This window comes from Tiliqua scincoides, chromosome 4 (genome assembly GCF_035046505.1).
Source record: "Tiliqua scincoides isolate rTilSci1 chromosome 4, rTilSci1.hap2, whole genome shotgun sequence".
Lineage (NCBI taxonomy): Eukaryota > Metazoa > Chordata > Lepidosauria > Squamata > Scincidae > Tiliqua > Tiliqua scincoides.
The window spans coordinates 124,590,067-124,596,986 of record NC_089824.1 but is presented as its reverse complement, the minus strand read 5'-3'; the positions used below and the strand labels follow the sequence as shown (position 1 = coordinate 124,596,986).

Genomic DNA, 6,920 nt, shown 5'->3' with positions numbered 1-6,920 from the left:
TCAAACCCAATTGGATACAAAAGATGGAGAAATCAGCTCTAGTTAAAATCCCTGACTGGTTTGTTTTTTTTCCCCTCTAGCACCCTGCAGCATCACGAGACAACAGCTGGATGCCAAAAACCTACTTTTGTCTGGTGGCCGAAGACGTTCACAACTGATTCGGAGTAATCATACACTCGAATTCATGTGCAGAGAAGGATATATGATCACAACTCCTTCAGTCAGGAAGTGTGTTGATGGGCACATGGATTTGCCAGCCTGTATCTCTGGTAACTGTTGTATAGCTGATGATCTCTTTTGCCTTGGACCAAATAGTCAAGGAGCCTGTAACCACCTCACATTCTAGTTGCACTTCCATAAGAACAGCCCCACTGGATCAGGCCATAGGCCCATCTAGTCCAGCTTCCTGTATCTCACAGCGGCCCACCAAATGCCCCAGGGAGGACACCAGATAACAAGAGACCTCATCCTGGTGCCCTCCCTTGCATCTGGCATTCTGACATAGCCCATTTCTAAAATCAGGAGGTTGCACATACACATCATGGCTTATAACCCGTAATGGATTTTTTCTCCAGAAACCTGTCCAATCCCCTTTTAAAGGCAACCAGGCCAGGCGGCATCATCACATCCTGTGGCAAGGAGTTCCACAGACCAACCACACGCTGAGTAAAGAAATATTTTCTTTTGTCTGTTCTAACTCTCCTTTAACTCTAACTCTCTAACTCTAACTCTCCTGTTCTAACCAGCCTCCTCATTTGAGGGAAGTCCGTCCGTCGGAAGTCAAGTGTATTCTTCCCCCAACATGCATGTTGAAACGGATCGCAGCATGATCACTGTTCCCCAATGGCTCCGTAACATTGACATCTCTAACCAGGTCCTGAGTACCGCACAATATTAAATCCAGAGTCACCTGTCCTCTGGTGGGCTCCATGACTAGCTGCTCTAAGGCACAGTCATTTAGCATGTCAAGGAATCTAGTCTCCTTTTTGTGACCAGAACACAAATTGACCCAGTCTATATGAGGATAATTGAAGTCCCCCATGATTACAACCCTGTTCCCCCTTGTCACCTCCCTGATCTGTTTCCTTATTTCAAGGTCCCCTTCCAATTTCTGGTCTGGAGGACGATAGTATGCCTCCAGTATTACATCGCTCCACAGGCCTGGTAATTTAACAGAATCTCCACAGAGATTCTACGGTGGAGTCGGACCCACCTTCAATCTCTACTTTGTTGGATTCTTTCCCTTCCTTAACAGAAACGGCCACCCCACCTCCAACACGCCCCTGCCTGTCCCTCCTGTAGAGTTTATAGCCCGGGATTGCGGTATCCCACTGATTCTCTGCTTTCCACCAGGTTTCCGTTATGCCCACTATGCCAATGTTTTCCCTTGTCACCAGACATTCCAGTTCTCCCATCTTTGCTTGGAGACTTTCGGCATTTGCATAAAAGCATTTGTACATGGAATGCCCCAGGATGGGCAGCTTATTCACTCCTTTGTCTCCGCCTCCTCTCACTGTGCCAAACAGTCTATCACATCCCATCACACTACCATTTCCAATTTCTTCTCCTACTCTACCTTTGTCTTGTTCTCTAACCTCCCCATCCTCGTCCCATAGGGATGAGGAGTCCCGAACCAGATGCCCCTTGGCTCCTGTCGGCCTTCCCCTAGGGATCAGTTTAAAAGCTGCTCTGCCACCTTTTTAATGTTATGCGCCAGCAATCTGGTTCCATTCTGGTTCAAGTGAAGCCCGTCCCTCTTGCACAGGACCCGCTTGTCCCAAAATGTTCCCCAGTGCCTAATGAATCTAAACCCCTCCTCCCTACACCACCGTCTCATCCACACATTGAGACCCCTGATCTCTGCCTGCCTAGCTGGCCCTGTGCGTGGAACAGGTATCACTTCAGAGAATGCTACCTTTGAGGTCCTGGCTTTCAGCTTCCTGCCTAAAAGCCTAAATTTGGCCTCCAGGACCTCCCGGCTACACTTGCCCACGTCGTTGGTGCTGACATGCACCACAACCGCTACCTCCTCCCCAGCACTGTCTACCAGCCTGTCTAGATGAGAAGTGATGTCCCCAACCTTTGCACCAGGCAGGCAAGTTGCCATGCAGTCCTCACATCCATCGCAAACCCCCCTCTCTATGTTTCTAATAATCGAATCCCCCACTACAAGAAGCCCCTGACCCCCCTCCCGCCGAGGAGTATCCTGAGTGCATTCAGATATGGGCCCATCCCCTGGAGAAGGGGTCCCCCCTAGGGGATTGTTTCCCTCCTCTCCAGGATGATGTCCTCCAGCCCCGAGACTTCCCACCCGGGCAGTTGAGGAGCTGCACGCCTGAGGTTGGGACAAAGCCTGATCGTCTCCGGAAGTCTCCCCTCAGTCCTTCTCTGCCTGTCTCTGCTTCTCCAGGTCAGCCACCAAGGCTTCAAGGAAGCAGACGCATTCCCTGAGACCCTGAAGCTCCTTGCACCGAGGACACACCCATGACTTATGCCCCAGAGGCATATAGACATACATGTGGCACTCGATGCAGAACACTGGATAGCCCCTCCTGCTGCTGGCTGTCTGACAGCATAGTTTATTTATTTATTTATTTTTATTTAGGGATACTTAAAAACCCTAGACTGGTTTGCTGCCCTCTTCTCAAGGGAAGAGAAGGGCGGTGTCTGAGGCCCTGACTTCCTCACCCTGCTGCTGAACTTGCCCAGATGCTAAACTCGCGGTGCCTTACCTGGCACTTCGTTCCTGAGGCACTGGGTTTCCCAGAGGCCACGTGTGCTTCTGCAGAGAGGCTCATGCGGGGGCAGACACTAGCTTTATACCCCTAGGTGGCTCCTCTTCCCTCCCTCCTTGCTGATTGAAAGGGGGCTGGTCTTCCCAGGTGAGATTACAAAAGCTCAGGAAGACAAAAGGCTGTTGATGGGCTTAATCCACTCTGCAGGCCCCTGAATGTGTTGTTTGGATTAGCCTAATGGGGCTCTTATCACCTCCTAAAGGTCAATGCCTATGCTAAATTGCCCTGTGTGGTTGGGAATCATTCCAAGATGATCTTCTTATTGGGTCATGAGGTCTCTAATCCAACTAGGATTGGATCCTCATCACACTGAATTCCTTATATCCTTCCATAATCTCCCTACTTGTATGACATTCATTTATTTTATTTTAATTTTATTTTAAGAAATTTATACCCTGCCTTTCCCATGCTGAAGCAAATGCCCAAGGCGGCTTGCAAAGCATTTGTTACAAGTACAAAGTATCACAACAACTAAAAAACATCAAACAATGCAGTAAAACATTAATTTTAACATTACAAGATGAAGAACGAATATCAAAAACAGAGCAAAGTTTAAGGGAGAGAGAAAAAGAAAATTCATTGAGCCAGTGGGAAGGAGATAAGTCAAGGGAGGTTGTCAAGTCACAAAGATATGACAGAGGCACAGAGGGCAAGTATCTGCTCAGCACCCAAATGCCAGGCGAAACAGATATGTTTTAGTCCTCGACAAAAACCCATGAATGAGGGAGCAGTTCTCAGTTCCTCTAAGATGGCATTCCATAGCTGTAGCGCTGCCTCAGAGAAAGCTTCCTTCCCAGTCTCCAAACAAGATGCCCAAATTATACCAAGTTGTCGCCATGACAAAAGAATCAACGAGTGGGATTGTGGGATGGCTCCCTTCCACGAATGGCTGTGCCTTTCAAATTCCCTCCCATTATATAGCCCAATATCCCTCCTTAAATGAGAGTGTACAAGTCTTGGGACCACAGCCTCTCTTCTCTCCCTTTCACATGTGTCCTTATAGGATTAAAACCCCTCCCCCAAACCTCATCCTTAGACAAAAGACACGATGCCCTTTCTGACTCAGGCTACTGTACCATATTTCAACTTCTTCTCTAGTTCTGCAAGGTTGGATCAGAAACGCTTTTGTGCAACACTGGGGGACAGCAGGTGCAAGTGCTCCCAGGCGGCATGGCTAGGGGGTTCCACTGCTATCCACTGCCCCCTGCCACTCCTTGCCACTCAGAGAAGCCTCCGGCATTTTTTTTCCAAAGCAAAATAACTTTTTCTGCTTTGAAAAAAAAGTGAAAAAGCAGGTGGTGCAGTTTGGAGCAGTGTGCAACCACTACGAGTGTACTGGAAGTAATTGTGGTGACATGACCAGGTCACTACAATTACTTCCAGGTCAGGGGTGGTAGTGGAGGCATTTTTGTTCCTGATTTCTGGACAACCGAAGAGCCAGGAACATCAGTGTTGCTCAATACCCAAAATATGCTTTATATGGCCAAAGTCACCATTGTTCTTGCTTTATTTCTTACCAGAAAGAGGAAAGAATTGCAGCCGTCCACCCCCAATAGAGAATGGGGACATCATTACTTTAGTCCAGAAGCAGTACCCGTCTGGCTCTTGGGTGGAATTCAAATGCCAGCTGTATTATGCCATGGAAGGACAAAACAGATCATTTTGCAGCAATGGAAACTGGACCAAAGTGCCTGCTTGTCTAGGTCAGAACACAAACTCTTTGTGAGAGTGATTTTAAAATATCTCAAGAAAAAACTATATGTTGCCTTGTTTTGTTTTCCTTCTCATTTGGTTTGAATGGAGAATAGTTTCATAATAGCTTTGCAGGTAGCTATTTTCTTTTACATTTGGGTAAACCAAGAAGGTTCGCATTGATCTTTCTTGGCAGCACATGAGAAGTAGGGAGAAGGCCCCAGTTTATATGCTGCATTATGTCTGCTCTACCTTAAAGAAGTCAGTTGAGCTTCTCAGCTTCAGTCAGAGCTAGGGATACCAACAATTCCCATTTGTAGGCATTGCTGGGACAATAGTTAAACCATGCTATATGTATGAAAGTATTATTACTGGCTCTCCCTGTTCTGTACACTTCTGTTAATAATTGGGCAACCCAATCCTGTGCTCCCGCGGCACTTCTGTCAATTTGCAATTTCCGGAATTTACGATTTACACAATTTACAATTTACACAATTTACTTTTGTCCCCTTCTCTTGGATAAGGGAAGTAGCTGTGCCATGGGGCTACTTGATTCACTGCCAACCAAAAGGTCGGAGGTGAAGTAAGAGCATTCATGTCAGGCGCCAAGCCCCACATGGACACTCTGGATCTGGTGCAGCAAAGCTCTGCTGGACCCGCCTCCCTCCCTTCCTGCTTCCTCCCCCCCGCACACCTCCCACATGCCCTCTCCCCACTTCCCCATCACGCCTCCTCCCTGCCCTCTCCCCCCTCCCTGGAATGTCTCCTCCCCGCCTGCCCCTGCCTCCACTTTCCTTTCTGTGGTTTGGTGGTCCGTGCAACCGCTGAGTGGCGGAGGCTGGGCACCTGCCCAGCACTGGGCTAGCACAGGCACTCGCCTGGCATTAGGCCTCGCAAACGTGTCTTACAGCACATTTGCGACAGTGTGCGCGGGCGGTAAGCCAGTGTGTTGAGCCCAGGATTGGGCTCTTTATTGTGATGATCACTGTTTCTTCTACGGTAGAGGTTCTCAAACAGGGGCGTTGTGACCTGAGAACCTCTGTTTTGCCCCTTTAAGGGGCGGGGAGGGGGAATGTAGTGATCCCCAGGGCTGCCAAGGGTACAAGGGGTTTTCTTTTACTTACTGGAGGCAGCAGCAGCCTAGTGGGAATGCAGGGAGCCCAGAGGAAGCCTCTGCAGGGCTCCCCAAGCTGAAGTGAATGTAAAAATAACAATCGTGACCCACATCCTGGCGATCGCATCACTGCATTGTCCACTCCTCCACAAAGACTTGCTGAAGCTCCCGAGAGTTCGGGAACCGCAGCTCTATGGATATCCAGAGAGTATAGTTTGGTAAGTCAAGGAGTATTCTTGGTACAAAAGACACTGGCTTTAAAACCCCGTCTTACTTGAGCAACACCTTAGCCCAGTATTTTTTGCACTTTTTAGCACTGGGACCAACTTTTTAAAATGGTATTCTATCAAGACCTCCTTAGATTTACAAAACTTTTTTTAAAAGTGTCATTTTACCAGCCCCTAATGCCTCCATTCTTATCCTTTTTACTATAGTGGGGGGAGGGCCTTCTGGAGCATTTGTTGAGCTACATATTTGCTGAATTGGGACCGTTTTGTTGTCTTATGTTTCCCTTTGCCTGACCTTCAAATAGAGCCAAGGCACTGTCGCCTACTCATAAGTAAACAGGCACTTGTGGTTCAATTTCACTTTCCATAGGGCTTAATACATTTTCTTGTATTGCTTGGGGGGGGGGACATCCTTCTCAAGAGTTTGCTGGGGTCTGCATTCATCGGATCAGGACCATTCGTGTTGTGTTGATTTCTCCTCGGCCTGCCCTTCAAAGTGAACCAAGGCACTGTCGTCTTCTCATGAGTAAACGTGCACATGCTGTGCATTTTGGTTTCCATAGGGCTCAATACATTTTCTTTGCTAGGTATCAATTTGTCAGTTTTGTGACCTATCAAAAATGGGGTCATGACCCACCCTTTGAGAACCACTGCCTTACTCTACCATCTATAACCATCATGCAAACTTGTAATTAGCTTCCATTTTCAACTCAATGCAATGAATATTTACAAAGCTAATTACCATCTTGATTAACAGAATTATTTTTCTTTTCTAATCAAAGAGCCCTGTGTAATCGCATTGGCTGAAAGCCAGCAGATAGTGATGAAAGGAAGTTCTTATGACAATGGTTTTCAAACGACGTACTTGCCACGTGGTGATTCTCTTGAACTCAGCTGTAAACCAGGATATGTCCTTGAAACAAATCCTTCCCAGTCTGCTCTTCTAATCCAGTGCAATGAAGAGCCTATTGTGTATCCTAAATGCAAAGGTAACTCGAGACGCAAGAAGATAAGATTCCAAAACCATTCTAAATGGTGTTTGAATGAAAGTGCTGTTGTGTCAAGATCTTGATTTTCAGCCCAAACCTTAGG

The 6,920-nt window shown here is 47.4% G+C and overlaps 1 long non-coding RNA gene across 1 annotated transcript; it reads left to right on the top strand.

The window, feature by feature from the left end:
* The first annotated feature begins 203 nt into the window (after positions 1-203).
* On the top strand, positions 204-6,686 carry LOC136649661 (uncharacterized). Its single transcript, XR_010794418.1, has 3 exons — positions 204-269; positions 4,316-4,498; positions 6,611-6,686. It is a non-coding gene; the product is annotated as an uncharacterized lncRNA (long non-coding RNA).
* Positions 6,687-6,920: the final 234 nt, after the last annotated feature.